Source organism: Tympanuchus pallidicinctus, unplaced genomic scaffold, assembly GCF_026119805.1.
Source record: "Tympanuchus pallidicinctus isolate F22 unplaced genomic scaffold, pur_lepc_1.0 scaffold47, whole genome shotgun sequence".
Classification (NCBI taxonomy): Eukaryota; Metazoa; Chordata; class Aves; order Galliformes; family Phasianidae; genus Tympanuchus; species Tympanuchus pallidicinctus.
The window spans coordinates 753,020-773,369 of record NW_026294766.1 but is presented as its reverse complement, the minus strand read 5'-3'; the positions used below and the strand labels follow the sequence as shown (position 1 = coordinate 773,369).

At 42.8% G+C, this 20,350-nt stretch overlaps 1 long non-coding RNA gene across 3 annotated transcripts in view; it reads left to right on the top strand.

The window, feature by feature from the left end:
• The window catches only part of LOC128090536 (uncharacterized), a 64,507-nt gene extending 55,532 nt beyond the window's left edge, over positions 1-8,975 (top strand). The window contains exon 4 of one of the 3 annotated variants that reach the window (XR_008210971.1): positions 8,672-8,975. This is a non-coding gene — a long non-coding RNA (uncharacterized LOC128090536). The remainder of the gene's footprint in view (positions 1-8,671) is intronic. The other 2 variants (XR_008210972.1, XR_008210973.1) reach the window with 2 other exon arrangements.
• Positions 8,976-20,350: the final 11,375 nt, after the last annotated feature.

Sequence of the window (20,350 nt, the reverse complement as noted above, 5' to 3'; positions counted from 1 at the left end):
AAAGACTTGTGTAAATACTAAGGACAGAGAACTGTCTAAAAAGTCAGCAGCTAATCAGCAGTATTTAACCTGTAGGAAAAAATATGTATATGCTTTACTGTGCTTTGACTAATCATAGAAATATTTATAAGGCCCCATCCATACAGAATTCAGAGATTTACAGTACAAGGTAGTAAGAATCCCAAATGAATTTTTGTCCTTTTCTCAGAGCTGAAGTTAGAAAAGCACTGGACTGGGCTCCCCAGGGAGGTGGTTGAGTCACCATCCCTGGATGTTTTAAAATCCGTTTGGATGCGGTGCTCAGGAACATGATTTAGCAGAGGGTTGTTAGAGTAAAAGTAGTGTGGTTAGGTTATGGTTGGATTTGACGATTTTTAAGGTCTTTTCCAACCTGAGTGATTCTATGAGTGGAAGTGAGAAAACGACCTGCCAGAAATCACAAAACATACATAGAAATGGTCTGTAGCTCTGTCAAGGGTTGAAGCCTAGCAAGAAACCTTTTTGAACGTCTTTGAACTATTTCTGAAAACTTTCTGAATTCTGCCTCTCCTCCATTCTTTACATAGCTACAATGTATTAGCCAGCTATAATTATCTCAAATTTCTTTTTGTACTGTTTGTAATTGCTACAGTTTTCCAGAGCACATCGTGTATCAAACCTAACTAGATAATCCTCACTGTAAGGGGCTATGAGTCCTTTCCATTTTGATTGGAGAAGGTAAAGCCATGGAGATATTTTATTGAATTTATGATTATCAATTTATGATCAGATATGATACAAACTATGGAGCACTTACAAAGCTTTGCTTTCTGTGCTTTGATTGCTTCTGCATTTGCCAAAACTCTCTGTCCTTATTACTCTACTTTTCCAACCAAATATGTGATAATCTCCAAGAAATACCAGTTTCCTTGATAATAACTTGCATTTTCTCCAAAAAATGCAGACTTAAACTGTTCAATAGGACATTTTCCGCCAAAAATAGGATACATTCTCCCCAAAGGAACAGTTTTCTCTCATGCATATTCCATTTCCTCCCAAAAATACCGCATTTCAACCCTAAAGACCACATTTTCATCCAAAATATTTTGGATATTTTCTCCCAGAAGCACCAGCGTCATCCCAACTTGATGACATCTTGGACCAGCAATACCACTTTTCTCTCCCTAATATTACAGTTTCCTCCAAAAAGAGATCTTCTTCCAGACTTATCGGCATTCTCTCAAACAGATGACATTGCCCCCCAGAAAGAAGACGTTTTCTCCCTGAAATACCAGCTTTCAAAGGAATAGCTCCAATTTCCTCCCTAGTAGACTACTTTGCACACCTTCATATGACACTTACTCCCAACAATACGGCATTTATCACAGAAATGCCACTTGACTCCCAAATGTGGGACATTTCCTGCCAGAAATACCCCTTGGCTCTTCAATAGAGGATGTTTTCTCCCAGAAATACCAGCTTTCTCCCACATAGATGATGACCCCTCCCCCACTCCCCCAAAATATGATACTGTCTCCTGGGAATACCACTTTTCTTAGAAATACCTCAGGCCTTCTCCAAACAATATGACAATACGACAATCCTCAAGGTGACATCTTCTCCCCAAAACATGACATTTTCTCCCAGAAATGCCAGTCTTCCCCCACCCCAGGTACCGCATTTTCTTCCAAAAATAAGACCTTCTCTCCCCGAAATAATGGCTTGCTCCAATAAAAAGACATTACCTCCCAGAAATACCAGTTTTCGCCCAAACATAGGACAGTTTCGACCACAAGTATCACATTCCAACCTGAAAGAGGACACTTTCTTCCAAACATACGGTATTTCCTCCCAGAAATCCCACCCTTCACCCAAATACATGGCATTTTCTCCCACAAGTACTACTTTTCCATCAAAAATAGGACACTTTCTCCCCAAACCAGGATCTTTTCTCCCTGAAATACCAGTCTTCTCCCCAAAGGGATGACGTTTTCTACCAGAAATACAGGTTTTCTTAGGTATACTTCATGTTTCATCCACAAAATACTACATGACAGTAGCAAATGTGACATTTTCCAACAAAAACATGATATTTCCTCCCAGAAATACCAGCTTTCTCGCAAATATGTGATCTTTTCTGCCTAAAGAAGACAGTTTCTCCCGGAAACACAGTTCTCTCACAGACATAGGAACTTTCCCCCCCAAGATAAGACATTTTCTCCCAGAAATACCAGTTCTCTTAGGAACGCCTCCCATTTTCTACCAAAAATACGACTTCACACTCCTCAATAGGACACTTATTCCCAGAAATAGGGCATTTTATCACAGAAATACCAGTTTCTCCCCCCAAAGTACGACGACATTTTCTCTCAGAAACAAGACATTTTCTCCCAGAAATACCAGTTCTCTTAGGAACGCCTCCCATTTTCTACCAAAAATACGACTTCACACTCCTCAATAGGACACTTATTCCCAGAAATAGGGCATTTTATCACAGAAATACCAGTTTCTCCCCCCAAAGTACGACGACATTTTCTCTCAGAAACAAGACATTTTCTCCCAGGAATACCAGTACCCTTAGAAATTCCTCACATTTCATCCCAAGAGCACTACTTTACACTCCTCAATATCATGTTCACTCCCATCAAAATGACATTTGATCACAGATATTCCAGTTTTCTAACAAAGATGGGACATATTCCCCCGGAAATACCAGCTTATTTTTTAAAATGCGGCATTTTCTCCCCAAAATCCCAGCTTTCGCACAAATAGATGTCATTTTCCAACAAAGCATGCTGTCTTCTCCCAGAAATTGCAGTTTTCTGAGAAATACCTTCCATTTTCTCTCAAAAGGACTACTTTACACTCCTGAAGAGGACATTTTCTCCCATATAGACCCTATTTTCTCCCCAAAGGACCGGTTTGCACTCCAAAAAGAAGATAGTTGCTCTCAAATAGAAGACATTCCTTCCCAGAATTTCCCCCTTTGCTCCAACAAGTAGGTCATTTTCTCACAGAAATACCACATTTCAGTTTTCCTGTAGTTATGCACCTGAAGTGCATAGGAAAAAAAACACGTGTTGGTAAGCAAGAGTAGGGAACTTGTTTTCCTTTATATCCTCCTGATAACACTCATTTCTCAGGTCTATTGTCTCTGTAATCTTGAGATCGCTACTCTTCATGGCTTTGGGGAGTTTTCAAAAAATAGTTTTCAATCATCATTTCATAATGAAAACGGAGATTTAAAGAGCACCTTTTTATAGCGTTACTGAAACTTCAGCCAGAAGGGGTATCCTCAAGGCTAAATTGAAGATTCTGAAGTGGAAGATGAGTACCTGATGAGTATGTTTCACTTCACCGTATCGGGAAAGTTTATTAGAGGACTTAGGAAATCATACACTTTCTTTCACTATCAATATCGAAGTAGGAACTGCATTGACAGTAAATGCCAGTGTTGTTTTTTTTTTCTCATTCATTAGTGTTCTTAGTGACCTTCTCCTCAACATAATATGTATGCTATATATATATTATAATGTAATATGCTCCCTGAGAGCACTACATCTGTCGCTCCACGAACGTCCAGCTGCCTCTTTAGGGAACGTTCTCCCTGCCACTCTTCGTCACGGAACGCAGAAGTGGAGCCACGGAGAAGCACACTGCGACGAACTCTCGCTTAAAGGAGAGGCACGGGCACCGCATTCCGAGCCAGGCGAAGGGCGTCCTGCATATACGTACTCCGGGCGAAGTCAAAAGCGCTCCTTTGCGATGCGCGGAGAAGAGCCCGCGACTCGGGGAAAAGCATGCGCCGGCAGTCGCTGTTCCGCGGCGAGCGAACAACATCGAGACCGCGGCTAAGCGCTGGAATCGGCACCCGGGGAGAAGCGCGATTTCTCGGGCAGCGAGTGCAAACGCTCCGGAGCGATTCAGCGCGAATGCCGGTTTCGAGCCGTGAGAGCGAAGTCGTGCCATTCTTTAACCCGAGGCATCACCTACCGAGTATTTCTGCCAGAAGTCAATCTGGTAAAAGCGCTTAAGGCTAAAAGAGTGATCTGTGGCTAGAAATAAAACTTGAAGTGAAATGATGTAATTATAGCTAATCTGAGGATATGAAATAAATATATGCGTATATCTCCATGCTTGTGATTAGATACTATGTCCATCATCCGCGCTCCTTTGCGATGCGCGGAGAAGAGCCCGCGACTCGGGGAAAAGCATGCGCCGGCAGTCGCTGTTCCGCGGCGAGCGAACAACATCGAGACCGCGGCTAAGCGCTGGAATCGGCACCCGGGGAGAAGCGCGATTTCTCGGGCAGCGAGTGCAAACGCTCCGGAGCGATTCAGCGCGAATGCCGGTTTCGAGCCGTGAGAGCGAAGTCGTGCCGCTCCGATGCCGAGAAGGGGCGAATTCAGCGTGCCGCGGTCCCTCCGAAGGGGGGTTTTCTCTGCGCAGTGCTGGAAGACTCCCTCTCGCCTTTTTCGAATGTGCTCCCTGAGAGCACTACAGCTGTCGCTCCACGAACGTCCAGCTGCCTCTTTAGGGAAAGTTCTCCCTGCCACTCTTCGTCACGGAACGCAGAAGTGGAGCCACGGAGAAGCACACTGCGACGAACTGTCGCTTAAAGGAGAGGCACGGACACGGCATTCCGAGCCAGGCGAAGGGCGTCCTGCATATACGTACTCCGGGCGAAGTCAAAAGCGCTCCTTTGCGATGCGCGGAGAAGAGCCCGCGACTCGGGGAAAAGCATGCGCCGGCAGTCGCTGTTCCGCGGCGAGCGAACAACATCGAGACCGCGGCTAAGCGCTGGAATCGGCACCCGGGGAGAAGCGCGATTTCTCGGGCAGCGAGTGCAAACGCTCCGGAGCGATTCAGCGCGAATGCCGGTTTCGAGCCGTGAGAGCGAAGTCGTGCCGCTCCGATGCCGAGAAGGGGCGAATTCAGCGTGCCGCGGTCCCTCCGAAGGGGGGTTTTCTCTGCGCAGTGCTGGAAGACTCCCTCTCGCCTTTTTCGAATGTGCTCCCTGAGAGCACTACAGCTGTCGCTCCACGAACGTCCAGCTGCCTCTTTAGGGAAAGTTCTCCCTGCCACTCTTCGTCACGGAACGCAGAAGTGGAGCCACGGAGAAGCACACTGCGACGAACTGTCGCTTAAAGGAGAGGCACGGGCACCGCATTCCGAGCCAGGCGAAGGGCGTCCTGCATATACGTACTCCGGGCGAAGTCAAAAGCGCTCCTTTGCGATGCGCGGAGAAGAGCCCGCGACTCGGGGAAAAGCATGCGCCGGCAGTCGCTGTTCCGCGGCGAGCGAACAACATCGAGACCGCGGCTAAGCGCTGGAATCGGCACCCGGGGAGAAGCGCGATTTCTCGGGCAGCGAGTGCAAACGCTCCGGAGCGATTCAGCGCGAATGCCGGTTTCGAGCCGTGAGAGCGAAGTCGTGCCGCTCCGATGCCGAGAAGGGGCGAATTCAGCGTGCCGCGGTCCCTCCGAAGGGGGGTTTTCTCTGCGCAGTGCTGGAAGACTCCCTCTCGCCTTTTTCGAATGTGCTCCCTGAGAGCACTACAGCTGTCGCTCCACGAACGTCCAGCTGCCTCTTTAGGGAAAGTTCTCCCTGCCACTCTTCGTCACGGAACGCAGAAGTGGAGCCACGGAGAAGCACACTGCGACGAACTGTCGCTTAAAGGAGAGGCACGGACACGGCATTCCGAGCCAGGCGAAGGGCGTCCTGCATATACGTACTCCGGGCGAAGTCAAAAGCGCTCCTTTGCGATGCGCGGAGAAGAGCCCGCGACTCGGGGAAAAGCATGCGCCGGCAGTCGCTGTTCCGCGGCGAGCGAACAACATCGAGACCGCGGCTAAGCGCTGGAATCGGCACCCGGGGAGAAGCGCGATTTCTCGGGCAGCGAGTGCAAACGCTCCGGAGCGATTCAGCGCGAATGCCGGTTTCGAGCCGTGAGAGCGAAGTCGTGCCATTCTTTAACCCGAGGCATCACCTACCGAGTATTTCTGCCAGAAGTCAATCTGGTAAAAGCGCTTAAGGCTAAAAGAGTGATCTGTGGCTAGAAATAAAACTTGAAGTGAAATGATGTAATTATAGCTAATCTGAGGATATGAAATAAATATATGCGTATATCTCCATGCTTGTGATTAGATACTATGTCCATCATTATCTGCTAGTCAAATGAGCCTACGAAAGTTCTAATGGAAATGTTGTCTTGCTGCATAAGGGAGAGAATTAAATCATTCTGGCCAGATTTACTAGAGATGCAGTGAAATCCATCTCTTTCGGGAATATTTTAAGGACATAAACAAGCATTGTATATACCCAGAGCAAATTCGACAGAGAAACGCACTGAGGCAGAGCAAACTAGTTTCTTGCAGTGAACAATATTGCAGTGTCGCAGCATGGGTTTTGAATTCTATTTCGGTGAAGGAACACCAAGAAACAAAAACACATTCATGATCAGCTTCCGCCTGCAATAATGGAAGTCTTGAAATTCCTGATTTCAGTGTGCTAAGCAAGTGAACAGATCTTCTTTTGTTCTGTAAACGAGAGGGTTTTCTTTTTGTTTTGTTCTGTTTTAATTAAGGCTGCAAATTATGTAGAGGAGAAAGTCACTAAGAACACTAATGAATGAGAGAAAAAAAACAACACTGGCATTTTTTGTCAATGCAGTTGCTACTTCGATATTGATGGTAAAAGAAAGTGTATGATTTCCTAAGTCCTCTAATAAACTTTCCCGATCCTCATTTCTTTGTAGAAAGCATTTGATCCTTAGTTTGCACTATCTCAGCAAAAGCCAATGTGGTTTTCAGAATAAACAAATGTCTTCAAATCCATATGCTCACCGAGTCTCATACTTCTGTGAGCCTACTGCCAGTGTATCCTGTCAAAGATGAAGTGAGTTACTGCCTGGTGATTAAAAAATTCTGAATATTCTAAAGTAGTCAGAAGATTATGGTTGCTACTTATCTGAACAGTAAGCAGAGTAATGGGACCCAGAAGTAAAACCTAAGTCTATACTAGAGAAATTTCACCATACGAATACTGTTCATACACGGTAATTCTATAATATCCTATCTTCATCTTAGGTAGGAATGTTGAGCTTTTCTTTTACTATGTGTTGAGTAAAACTGCGTTTTACGTGTATTTTACATGTATTCAACAGATGTTAATCTGCTCATCAGACTTTTCTAAATAGAATACACAGTATGCTAAAACCTGAGATCAGACAGTTTTGCTTCAATTTCCTGCTTTAAAACCACTCCAGTTGAGCTGGTTATTATGTGAAATGAATAGATACGTAAAAAGAGAAACTCCGCAACCACTAAGAAACACTGTTCCCTGGGAGAAGAAGCTGACCTTCACCACACCTCAAACATGTTTCAGGGAGTTGCAGAGAGTGATAAGGTCTCCCTTGGAGCCTTATCTTCTCCAGACTCAACAATCCTAGCTCCCTCAGCCACTCCCCAAAAGACTTGGATTCCAGACCATTCTCCACCTTCGTTGCCCCTCTCCGGACACATTCCATGGCCTCAAGGTCTTCCTTGGAGTGAGTGCCCAAAACTGCACGCAGCGCTCATGTTGTGGCCTCACCAGGCAGACAATCACCTCCTTAGTCCTCTTGCATGATCTTTGAACTCTCTGATATGTACTATCTTTGTGTCTTTGTATACTTGACTGTGAATTATTCAGGCCCCTCTATGAATTCTGTGAAAAGCATCATCATAAACTGCTAGCAAAGAAATCAGTACGGCATAAAACTGCACTGTGATTAAACTAGAAACCTGGAATCAGATACATGGATCATCTAAAAGTAATGGTTCCTATTTATTTATTTATTTCCACGGAAACGAAAACTGATACAAAGGGCACAATAACAGAGTTTGATAGAGAAAGTTCTCAGCTACAAAGCCTTTTTTTTTTTTCAACATAATCACTGTCATCAGCCAATTTATGCAGACGAGCTGCTTGAGACACTCTTTATTTCACGGTGTGACAGCTGTGCATGGCCATCCAGAAGGTGGCTTGCTTTTCACATTGCTGTTGCCACTGTTGAAATGCACTCCGTGTGCTCACATCCACTGTTTGGTCTCCATAAACGTTCAGCAAGTGTTGAGGAATAGTAATGGATGCCATTTTTTCCCTGCTGTGGAATTCAAATCCAAACCTTTGCTTCATAGATACTTCCACGTCACGCACCACTTTGTCACACACACTTGCACCTCTGCTGCCGTCAAGATGGCCACAAAGTGTAATGAAATAGGAACAGAAAGGTTCCACTTCTACCGCCGAACCAGAAACACCCACTTCTGAAACCATGAGCAAACATAATAGAACAGGAGGCATTAATTTCAGTGCAGCTCTTGTACAACGTATGAATAAATACAAAATTTTGGTATTCCAGAATTATTTTGATAAAACATAATGCTCACCAGTTATGAATTTTTGTCCAAATTAAAAAAGACTACAAGTTGCCATTATGCCTCTCATTAGTGCCACATAGCTTACAGGTGTGTCCTTAGTGCCACATAGCTTACAAGATGCCTGCCTTCTGCATGGTCTCCAACAGGGGTGATGGCAGTGACCACACCATTTCATCTCGTCTCTACTGCGATGAAAGAACAACCGTGCTATCCTATTGGTTGGTTTCACCCCAGGAAATTCAGCAAAATCTCATCTTTGTCTTTTGTAGTGAATTCCACCAGAGTGGGACTCATGGTGGCTATACAAGCCAGTAAAAAAGGCGTTGCAGTTTCTTGTCACAGGCTACAGCTTTCTAATATGCCAGCAACACATGGCTCTGAGCTTGCTTAGGCCTGCCTGGAGACTTATTTGAGCTTCTTTAGCTGTTGACAGCAATTGTCTAATCACCAAGCCAATAGTACTTGCTTTTTCTTTACCTGGCTTGAAACAAGCTCATGCTCTGACACCTAATGTATAATTGCAGCTATTGGATATTGTCCTGCTATGTGTACCTGCCGAGGTGCATTTAAGAAAGACTACAGCACAAACACAGCGGAATCTGCCCAGGCAGAATATCAAAGACAGGAGGGGCTTGTGCAAATGCATATGCAGTAAAAGGAAGGCTAGGGTGAATGTGCAGCCCCAGTAGAATGGGGCAGGGCAGGCATTAAGGGCATGGAGGGCATGGAGCCTCCTGTGCTGCATGTGATCATCCAAAACAAGATTTGAGAAAATCGTGAAGAGCTCAGAACCACGGTGTGACTCCATCAGTGCAAAGACAGAGAGGTCATGGACAGCTCTGGGCAAGAAACTGTGGGGGGGATCAGGCACTGTGCAAGACACCAATGAAAGAAAGTGCCACGCATTTGTGAGAAAATTGGTGTTTCATGAGGGAAAATGCCATATATTGAGGGTACAAATGGTATTTCTGTGATCAAATGCCAAAAGTCTGGGAGTGAGTGTCATGATGAGGAGTGTCATGCAGTCTGTTTGGGAGGAAATGGGAGGTATTTCTAAGAGCACTCTATTTTTCTGGGAGAGAATGTCCTATTCAGGGCAGAAAAGTGGTATTTCTTACCAAAAACGCCATCCAGTTGGGAGACAATCTCCTATATGTGGGAGAAGAGTAGTATTTCTGTGAGAAAATGTCCTATTCTTGGTTGCAAGTGCAAAATGTGGTCTTGTCCTCTGATATTTTGGGGAGAAAACCTGTGGTAGTTGTAAGAAAATGGGAGAATATTTTCTGGGAGAAAATATCCTATTTTTGGAAGAAAAGGTCAGCTTTGCAACTGAAATGTGGTATTTCTGTGAGAAAATGACCTACTTGTTGGAGCAAAGGGGGAAATTCTGGGAAGGAATGTCTTCTATTTGAGAGCAACTGTCTTCTTTTTGGAGTGCAAACCGGTCCTTTGGGGAGAAAATAGGGTCTATATGGGAGAAAATGTCCTCTTCAGGAGTGTAAAGTAGTCCTTTTGAGAGAAAATGGAAGGTATTTCTCAGAAAACTGCAATTTCTGGGGGAAGACAGCATGCTTTGTTGGAAAATGACATCTATTTGTGCGAAAGCTGGGATTTTGGGGAGAAAATGCCGCATTTTAAAAAATAAGCTGGTATTTCCGGGGGAATATGTCCCATCTTTGTTAGAAAACTGGAATATCTGTGATCAAATGTCATTTTGATGGGAGTGAACATGATATTGAGGAGTGTAAAGTAGTGCTCTTGGGATGAAATGTGAGGAATTTCTAAGGGTACTGGTATTCCTGGGAGAAAATGTCTTGTTTCTGAGAGAAAATGTCGTCGTACTTTGGGGGGAGAAACTGGTATTTCTGTGATAAAATGCCCTATTTCTGGGAATAAGTGTCCTATTGAGGAGTGTGAAGTCGTATTTTTGGTAGAAAATGGGAGGCGTTCCTAAGAGAACTGGTATTTCTGGGAGAAAATGTCTTATCTTGGGGGGGAAAGTTCCTATGTCTGTGAGAGAACTGTGTTTCCGGGAGAAACTGTCTTCTTTAGGCAGAAAAGATCACATATTTGCGAGAAAGCTGGTATTTCTGGGAGGAAATATCATGTTTTTGTTGGAAAATGTCACATTTGCTACTGTCATGTAGTATTTTGTGGAAGAAACATGAAGTATACCTAAGAAAACCTGTATTTCTGGTAGAAAACGTCATCCCTTTGGGGAGAAGACTGGTATTTCAGGGAGAAAAGATCCTTGTTTGGGGAGAAAGTGTCCTATTTTTGAGGGAAAAGTAGTACTTGTGGGAGAAAATGCCATGTATTTGGGTGAAGGGTGGGATTTCTGGGAGGAAATACCGTATGTTTGGAAGAAAGTGTCCTCTTTCAGGTTGGAATGTGATACTTGTGGTCGAAACTGTCCTATGTTTGGGCGAAAACTGGTATTTCTGGGAGATAATGTCTTTTTATTGGAGCAAGCCATTATTTCGGGGAGAGAAGGTCTTATTTTTGGAAGAAAATGCGGTACCTGGGGTGGGGGAAGACTGGCATTTCTGGGAGAAAATGTCATGTTTTGGGGAGAAGATGTCACCTTGAGGATTGTCGTATTGTCATATTGTTTGGAGAAGGCCTGAGGTATTTCTAAGAAAAGTGGTATTCCCAGGAGACAGTATCATATTTTGGGGGAGTGGGGGAGGGGTCATCATCTATGTGGGAGAAAGCTGGTATTTCTGGGAGAAAACATCCTCTATTGAAGAGCCAAGGGGTATTTCTGGCAGGAAATGTCCCACATTTGGGAGTCAAGTGGCATTTCTGTGATAAATGCCGTATTGTTGGGAGTAAGTGTCATATGAAGGTGTGCAAAGTAGTCTACTAGGGAGGAAATTGGAGCTATTCCTTTGAAAGCTGGTATTTCAGGGAGAAAACGTCTTCTTTCTGGGGGGCAATGTCATCTGTTTGAGAGAATGCCGATAAGTCTGGAAGAAGATCTCTTTTTGGAGGAAACTGTAATATTAGGGAGAGAAAAGTGGTATTGCTGGTCCAAGATGTCATCAAGTTGGGATGACGCTGGTGTTTCTGGGAGAAAATATCCAAAATATTTTGGATGAAAATGTGGTCTTTAGGGTTGAAATGCGGTATTTTTGGGAGGAAATGGAATATGCATGAGAGAAAACTGTTCCTTTGGGGAGAATGTATCCTATTTTTGGCGGAAAATGTCCTATTGAACAGTTTAAGTCTGCATTTTTTGGAGAAAATGCAAGTTATTATCAAGGAAACTGGTATTTCTTGGAGATTATCACATATTTGGTTGGAAAACTAGAGTAATAAGGACAGAGAGTTTTGGCAAATGCAGAAGCAATCAAAGCACAGAAAGCAAAGCTTTGTAAGTGCTCCATAGTTTGTATCATATCTGATCATAAATTGATAATCATAAATTCAATAAAATATCTCCATGGCTTTACCTTCTCCAATCAAAATGGAAAGGACTCATAGCCCCTTACAGTGAGGATTATCTAGTTAGGTTTGATACACGATGTGCTCTGGAAAACTGTAGCAATTACAAACAGTACAAAAAGAAATTTGAGATAATTATAGCTGGCTAATACATTGTAGCTATGTAAAGAATGGAGGAGAGGCAGAATTCAGAAAGTTTTCAGAAATAGTTCAAAGACGTTCAAAAAGGTTTCTTGCTAGGCTTCAACCCTTGACAGAGCTACAGACCATTTCTATGTATGTTTTGTGATTTCTGGCAGGTCGTTTTCTCACTTCCACTCATAGAATCACTCAGGTTGGAAAAGACCTTAAAAATCGTCAAGTCCAACCATAACCTAACCACACTACTTTTACTCTAACAACCCTCTGCTAAATCATGTTCCTGAGCACCGCATCCAAACGGATTTTAAAACATCCAGGGATGGTGACTCAACCACCTCCCTGGGGAGCCCAGTCCAGTGCTTTTCTAACTTCAGCTCTGAGAAAAGGACAAAAATTCATTTGGGATTCTTACTACCTTGTACTGTAAATCTCTGAATTCTGTATGGATGGGGCCTTATAAATATTTCTATGATTAGTCAAAGCACAGTAAAGCATATACATATTTTTTCCTACAGGTTAAATACTGCTGATTAGCTGCTTACTTTTTAGACAGTTCTCTGTCCTTAGTATTTACACAAGTCTTTTTCTGACCTGCTGTAAGCCCGTTAGTCCAAACCAGATAAGGAGTCTAATTTTAGAGCTGGAGATAGTGTAACACTGTTACTAGTTGATACTTGCTATTTCATTGCATTCCAGGATTATGTAAGAAACAAAAGAACTGCCTCAGAGAAGGGAATGGCTTATTAATTATAATACAGTAGTGATCTTGTTTTTGGTGTTATTATTGCATATGTATATCTGCCTTTGCATTGTTAGTTCTAGAAGGTATTGTCTGTCTACAGGTATTGCTGACAGTTTTCTTCCCCATCATTCTGTATCTCTCATTGTCTTTTTCGTAGTTTCCACTGTGTGTTTTTTTTCTTGTTCTTCATTTCTTTTTTTTTCTTTTTTTTGTTTTTATTTTTGTTTGTCTATCTGCATGGCTGTTGCTTTAGTTTTTGTTTGTTTGTTGTTTTTTGTGTGTGTGTGTGTGGGGGGGGTGGGGGGGTGGGCCAGGGGGTTTTGGGAGGGCTGAGTTGGTTGTTTAAGCTTGGTTGTTCTGTTTGTGTGTCTGCTTCCAAGTGACTTCAGTATACGTCCATCTCAGAAATCTGCTTGTATTATGATTTTTAATGCAAACATGAAAAATATTTACTACAGACACCTTTTTCACTGATATTCTGATACTTCACTCAACTAAGGAAACTTCATTATCCTTCAACAGGTCATCCACAAACTGATTAGTAGAGAAGAAGCCACTAGTAGTAACTAACAATAAAGAGGCCACGGCCACCTGAGGGAAACCTCATGGTGTTTTGTTTTGGCCAAGGAAAACCAGTTGATTATTTTCAGAACTTGCATCAATTAAAAAAATAAATAAATAAAAATGATAACTAGTAATAATAATTAAATAAAAGTACGAAAAGACCATTCAAGCTGCATGAAAATAAAATCATGGATTCTCACTACCACTGTTGCTGTATTTGTTTATAAAGCCAAGATCATGGCCTCAATCGACTGTGTAAAACTGCATCACTTGACATGCTGTCTTCCTCTAAAGAGGGATTAAAAACACATATGAAATCTTAGAATCCATTTGAAAATCAATTTTACATTATTTCCCTTAACTTCAATAATATAATGAAACCAAACTTTCAGCCCGTTAGTCCAAACCAGCTTTTTTCTTTTTTTCTTTTTTCCCCAAGACTATTTTTATGATTTTAAGGATCAAATAACATCTATAACAATTAGTTTTCCATAGATCATTTCTTCTTTTTTTCATAATTTTGCGTTCCCTTACTTTCTGGCTCTGAACTTTGCTTCTACAATGCCAAGGGATTCCAGCCACCACATGCATACAGCCAAGACATTTTAGTGTGAGTTAGATACTCAGGCATACACAACCTGTAACCCACATGCTACGTGTATCCCAACTCAACTTGCACCCCCTACAGCTGTATCTATCACGGCAGCAGCTCTACCCTGATGAGTGGCCAGGCCTAGCCCGGAGTCACAGCAAGGTTTGCAGAGCAGCACTGACAAATAAAGCAACAGAACTGAGAAAAGGCTGTCACCTTAAGGAAATATTTTAAACTAAGTCACATAGCAAAAGAATGTCATGACAGTGCTTTCTAATGGGATATAAGCGCCATAGCAGGTAACCATACAAGACCATATGACCATACCTAACAGGTAACCATACATAACCTACAAGAACCATAGCAGCAGGTAATGAAGAAAAATTAGCTCACCCCTTCCAGAAACTAGTAACAACTCAAAAGAAGGGCAAACTCAGAGAGATACTGCTCCCTCTGCTGCTAACACTTAAACAAAAGCACCTTTTCCAATCATTGCTTGCACCTCAGCTCCCTGGAATAGCCTTGACCTCTCAACTAATGTTCAATGATTGGTTCAGGCTGGGAAGGGATGGAGTGCAGCAGAGTTGCCAGGTCACAGCCTGAGCCAAAGATTGAGTAGGTCAGGGGTAAACTCCTGCTGTTTTGGAAACATGAAGTACAACGTGTATCGTGCGTGATGCAGGTACAGTACCTATCAATGATGTGATTGACAGGTGATTGTTGCAAGGTGATTGTTGACGGTCTTCTTATGGTTGTGTTGGAACAGTACTTGATGTTGCTTCTGGAGGCTTATCTTCTTCAGTTCAGGTTTGGGTTCACTGGTTCCCAGAACTTCAGCACTCCACCACCTGGTGTCATGACATACCCTCACAGACACTGAAGCACGCTGAAGTGTTGATGCTCCTACCAGTGGTCCTGTGGACTTCACAGCCTCAAGGGGAGTAGTACAGATGTTTACAAGGTATGAGGAGTGGTGGGCCTGCCTTCAGTGGTAGGATACAGGCTGTGTTTTTGTCTTGAGTCAAACACCTCCACTTGTGCTGGGGCATGTCCTGGCCTTTGGTACAACATCCTTTGTCCTGATATCTGGGGCAGGATCACTATATCCGGTACTACAGGGGGGTGGGGGTTCTAATTTGCCGTGTGGACATGTTTAATGTTCCCTTTGTGATGAAAATTGGAGTGCCAGCTACTATGTTTACTGGCTGTGTAGTGATAACCATAGGGTTTACCTCTAACAAATGCCTCCAAGGTGCAAGTAGATTATTAAGAGAAAGGAAAATTGGCTGTGACAAAACAAAAATTATTGTTGGACTATGGATCAAAGAAATAAATAAATCCCATTCTTGCAAAACCTGTTGCTGGTTGCATTGCACTCTTCTGGAAATCTGCACATAGAGCAGAAAAATGAAAATTTGTATAGAATTAAAATTGAGATTTTGAAGTAGTGAGTGAATGGTAATCAAAGAAATAAAGTGCAACTTTAGATTTTGTTGAATCCCAGGGAGCATACTCATGCAGGCAGTCCAGTTCACTAATGTAGCTGTCTTTTCATATGGTCCTAAACTTCTACATTAGATTCAGTTCTTGCTTGCCTGCTTGTAGTCATAACTCCAGAGAGATTTCCCTTTGGAATGTTAAAAATTGAGTTCTCCTGAATCAGCTTCCACAAAACAAATGTTCCTCACACAAACTTCCTCACACAAGGGTACTTTGTAAGAAGAAGAAGATGAAATACAAGGCCAAATATCTCCTGGCTCACTTAAATACTGTCCTTGCCCTGTAAGTTTTAGCAAGTCACTTAAATTAGTGGTTGTAACACAATGAAAAGCACGACAGTGATAGCAGAGTAGCAAGACCCCAGGCTGCAGTGAGTGAAAACTTGCTAAACAGAGCAGTCATGGAGACAGAAATAAGGAAAAAAAAAACCTGCTTATCCTTGGAAGGCCTCAGCTATGCAGGGATCTCCAGATGAGATACCCTCAGCTCCACTGCCAACACTTAAATGAGGTCTGGGAAGAGGAAGATCCTGTCAATACCCATACTGGTCATTCATGTGCACTGCATACACTTGAGCTCCCCTGGCTTGGCCCTGCCTTACTACTAGGTGCTCAATCACGGTTTCAAGCCCTGACTTAGCAAGCAAAATAAACAAAACTGAAGAAAACCTATGCATTTAAAATGGTTAGGATTTGACAAAGAGAAAATAGAAAATGTTCAAAAGTAGCAAATCCAATTGTTGTTTCTTCAGAAACAAGCTCATTTCAGGTAAAAGCTATTAGCTACTGCTACGTAAAGAAAATACAATTCATACTGTTCAGTGTTACAAAAAAGAACTAATTTTGAAAAGAGAACTAGTGCATTTCATGATGGCATAACTACATGAGCGGATGAGGAAAATGCTTGATGTCATCTATCTTAATGTCAGTAGAGACTTGGACATAGTCCCCATCATATCCTTCTTTTCAAATTCAAAATGTGTGGATTTGAAAGGTGGACTGATGAACAAAGTTTAGTCTAGTCATACCTTGAGAGTGGTGGTCATGGGCTCAATGTCTGGCTAGAGAAAGTAACAAGTGGTGCTCCTCAGGGGTCAGTAGTGGGACCAATGCTCTTTAATATCTTCAGCAGTGACATTGACAGTGGGATCAAGTACATTCTCATCAAGTTTGTGGATGACAACAAGCTATGTGATAAGGTCAAGATGACTGAGGGATGGGATGCCACTCAGAGAGACTTAGACAGCTTTGTCAGTGGGACAAGGAGAAGCTCATGCGGTTCAAAAAATCCAAGTGCAAGCTACTGCACATGGGTAATGGCAACCAACCCCTTGTATCAGTACAAGTTGAAGGATGTAAGGACAGAGAACAGCCCTGCCACAATGGGCATAGGGATACTAGTAAATAGCAAGTGGACACGAACTAGCAGTGTGTACCCTCACAGCCCAGAAAGCCACTCCTGTCCTGGACTGCACCAAAAGAATGGTGGTCAGCAGGTCAAGGTAGATGATCCTGCCCCTCTGCTCTGCATTGGTGAGACCACATCTGGAGTACTGCATCCTGAATGCAACCCTAGCATACTGCTGACTGTCCCTGTTTTGTATGATCAGAAAAGTGTTACTATTGCCATGAAGTGACATATTACCTTTCATTAACCCTTACATTTCCTAGATGATTGTGTTTTTTCTCCTTTTGTGACATCCATTTGTCACACTCTCAGTTGGAGGACTGACAGGATTGAGATCTTACTTCTTCAGAAGTGATCTTACTTCTGTACAAGTTTAAAGCAACTATTTCTTCTTCCTGGTGATTATAGTGATAGTGAATTTTTCAACTGAAATGTAAAACTCGGGGTGTTATAGAATAAATAGAGTAGCTATGCTAAGCCAGTTTAAGTGACAACACTTTTTGGGAAGAGAGGATAAAGTTAAGGAATGAAGCAAGTCATTACTCTGAGCAAAAGTGGAAAAAAAAAAAAAATCAGGGAGGCAGAAAAATGAATAGATAGAGCACGCACAAATCAATAGCAGGACTGTCATTAAACTCAAAAGGAGGCAAGTTTTGTTCCCTAAAGAAGGACAGTTTTTGCAATGACCCTCATTGTCCACTTTGCATCATATCTCTTTGAAATTCTAGGCCCCTTTCTTCCATCTTGAATGCAGGCTTGCATATATGCAATACTGTGAAACAAGAACATTCTGCCTCTAAAACAATTTTGCTCACACTTCCACCTGCTCACCCTGCCACATCATCTGCCTCCTGGAGCAGCCCAGCCTGGCCAAGGGGTGGATGGGGCCAGGCTGAATGAATGCATGAATGAATGCATGAATGAATGAATGAATGGGGCCTTATAAATATTTCTATAATTAGTCAAATCACAGTAATATTTTTTCCTACAGGTTAAATACTGCTGATTAGCTGCTTACTTTTTAGAAAGTTCTCTGTCCTTAGTATTTACACGAGTCTTTTTCTGACCTGCTTTAAGCCCGTTAGTCCAAACCAGCTTTTTTCTTTTTTTCTTTTTTCCCCAAGACTATTTTTATGATTTTCAAGGATCAAAGAACATCTGTAACAATTAGTTTTCCATAGATCATTTCTTCTTTTTTTCATAATTTTGCGTTCCCTTACTTTCTGGCTCTGAACTTTGCTTCTACAATGCCAAGGGATTCCAGCCACCACATGCATACAGCCAAGACATTTTAGTGTGAGTTAGATACTCAGGCATACACAACCTGTAACCCACATGCTACGTGTATCCCAACTCAACTTGCACCCCCTACAGCTGTATCTATCATGGCAGCAGCTCTACCCTGATGAGTGGCCAGGCCTAGCCCGGAGTCACAGCAAGGTTTGCAGAGCAGCACTGACAAATAAAGCAACAGAACTGAGAAAAGGCTGTCACCTTAAGGAAATATTTTAAACTAAGTCACATGGCAAAAGAATGTCATGACAGTGCTTTCTAATGGGATAGAAGCGCCATAGCAGGTAACCATACAAGACCATATGACCATACCTAACAGGTAACCATACATAACCTACAAGAACCATAGCAGCAGGTAATGAAGAAAAATTAGCTCACCCCTTCCAGAAACTAGTAACAACTCAAAAGAAGGGCAAACTCAGAGAGATACTGCTCCCTCTGCTGCTAACACTTAAATAAAAGCACCTTTTCCAATCATTGCTTGCACCTGAGCTCCCTGGGATAGCCTTGACCTCTCAACTAATGTTCAATGATTGGTTCAGGCTGGGAAGGGATGGAGTGCAGCAGAGTTGCCAGGTCACAGCCTGAGCCAAAGATTGAATAGGTCAGGGGTAAACTCCTGCTGTTTTGGAAACATGAAGTACAAGGTGTATCGTGCGTGATGCAGGTACAGTACTTATCAATGATGTGATTGACAGGTGATTGTTGCAAGGTGATTGTTGACGGTCTTCTTATGGTTGTGTTGGAACAGTACTTGATGTTGCTTCTGGAGGCTTATCTTCTTCAGTTCAGGTTTGGGTTCACTGGTTCCCAGAACTTCAGCACTCCACCACCTGGTGTCATGACATACCCTCACAGACACTGAAGCACGCTGAAGTGTTGATGCTCCTACCAGTGGTCCTGTGGACTTCACAGCCTCAAGGGGAGTAGTACAGGTGTTTACAAGGTATGAGGAGTGGTGGGTCTGCCTTCAGTGGTAGGATACAGGCTGTGTTTTTGTCTTGAGTCAAACACCTCCACTTGTGCTGGGGCATGTCCTGGCCTTCGGTACAACATCCTTTGTCCTGATATCTGGGGCAGGATCACTATATCAGGTACTACAGGGGGGTGGGGGTTCTAATTTGCCGTGTGGACATGTTTAATGTTCCCTTTGTGATGAAAATTGGAGTGCCAGCTACTATGTTTACTGGCTGTGTAGTGATAACCATAGGGTTTACCTCTAACAAATGCCTCCAAGGTGCAAGTAGATTATTAAGAGAAAGGAAAATTGGCTGTGACAAAACAAAAATTATTGTTGGACTATGGATCAAAGAAATAAATAAATCCCATTCTTGCAAAACCTGTTGCTGGTTGCATTGCACTCTTCTGGAAATCTGCACATAGAGCAGAAAAATGAAAATTTGTATAGAATTAAAATTGAGATTTTGAAGTAGTGAGTGAATGGTAATCAAAGAAATAAAGTGCAACTTTAGATTTTGTTGAATCCCAGGGAGCATACTCATGCAGGCAGTCCAGTTCACTAATGTAGCTGTCTTTTCATATGGTCCTAAACTTCTACATTAGATTCAGTTCTTGCTTGCCTGCTTGTAGTCATAACTCCAGAGAGATTTCCCTTTGGAATGTTAAAAATTGAGTTCTCCTGAATCAGCTTCCACAAAACAAATGTTCCTCACACAAACTTCCTCACACAAGGGTACTTTGTAAGAAGAAGAAGATGAAATACAAGGCCAAATATCTCCTGGCTCACTTAAATACTGTCCTTGCCCTGTAAGTTTTAGCAAGTCACTTAAATTAGTGGTTGTAACACAATGAAAAGCACGACAGTGATAGCAGAGTAGCAAGACCCCAGGCTGCAGTGAGTGAAAACTTGCTAAACAGAGCAGTCATGGAGACAGAAATAAGGAAAAAAAACCTGCTTATCCTTGGAAGGCCTCAGCTATGCAGGGATCTCCAGATGAGATACCCTCAGCTCCACTGCCAACACTTAAATGAGGTCTGGGAAGAGGAAGATCCTGTCAATACCCATACTGGTCATTCATGTGCACTGCATACACTTGAGCTCCCCTGGCTTGGCCCTGCCTTACTACTAGGTGCTCAATCACGGTTTCAAGCCCTGACTTAGCAAGCAAAATAAACAAAACTGAAGAAAACCTATGCATTTAAAATGGTTAGGATTTGACAAAGAAAAAATAGAAAATGTTCAAAAGTAGCATATCCAATTTTTGTTTCTTCAGAAACACGCTCATTTCAGGTAAAAGCTAT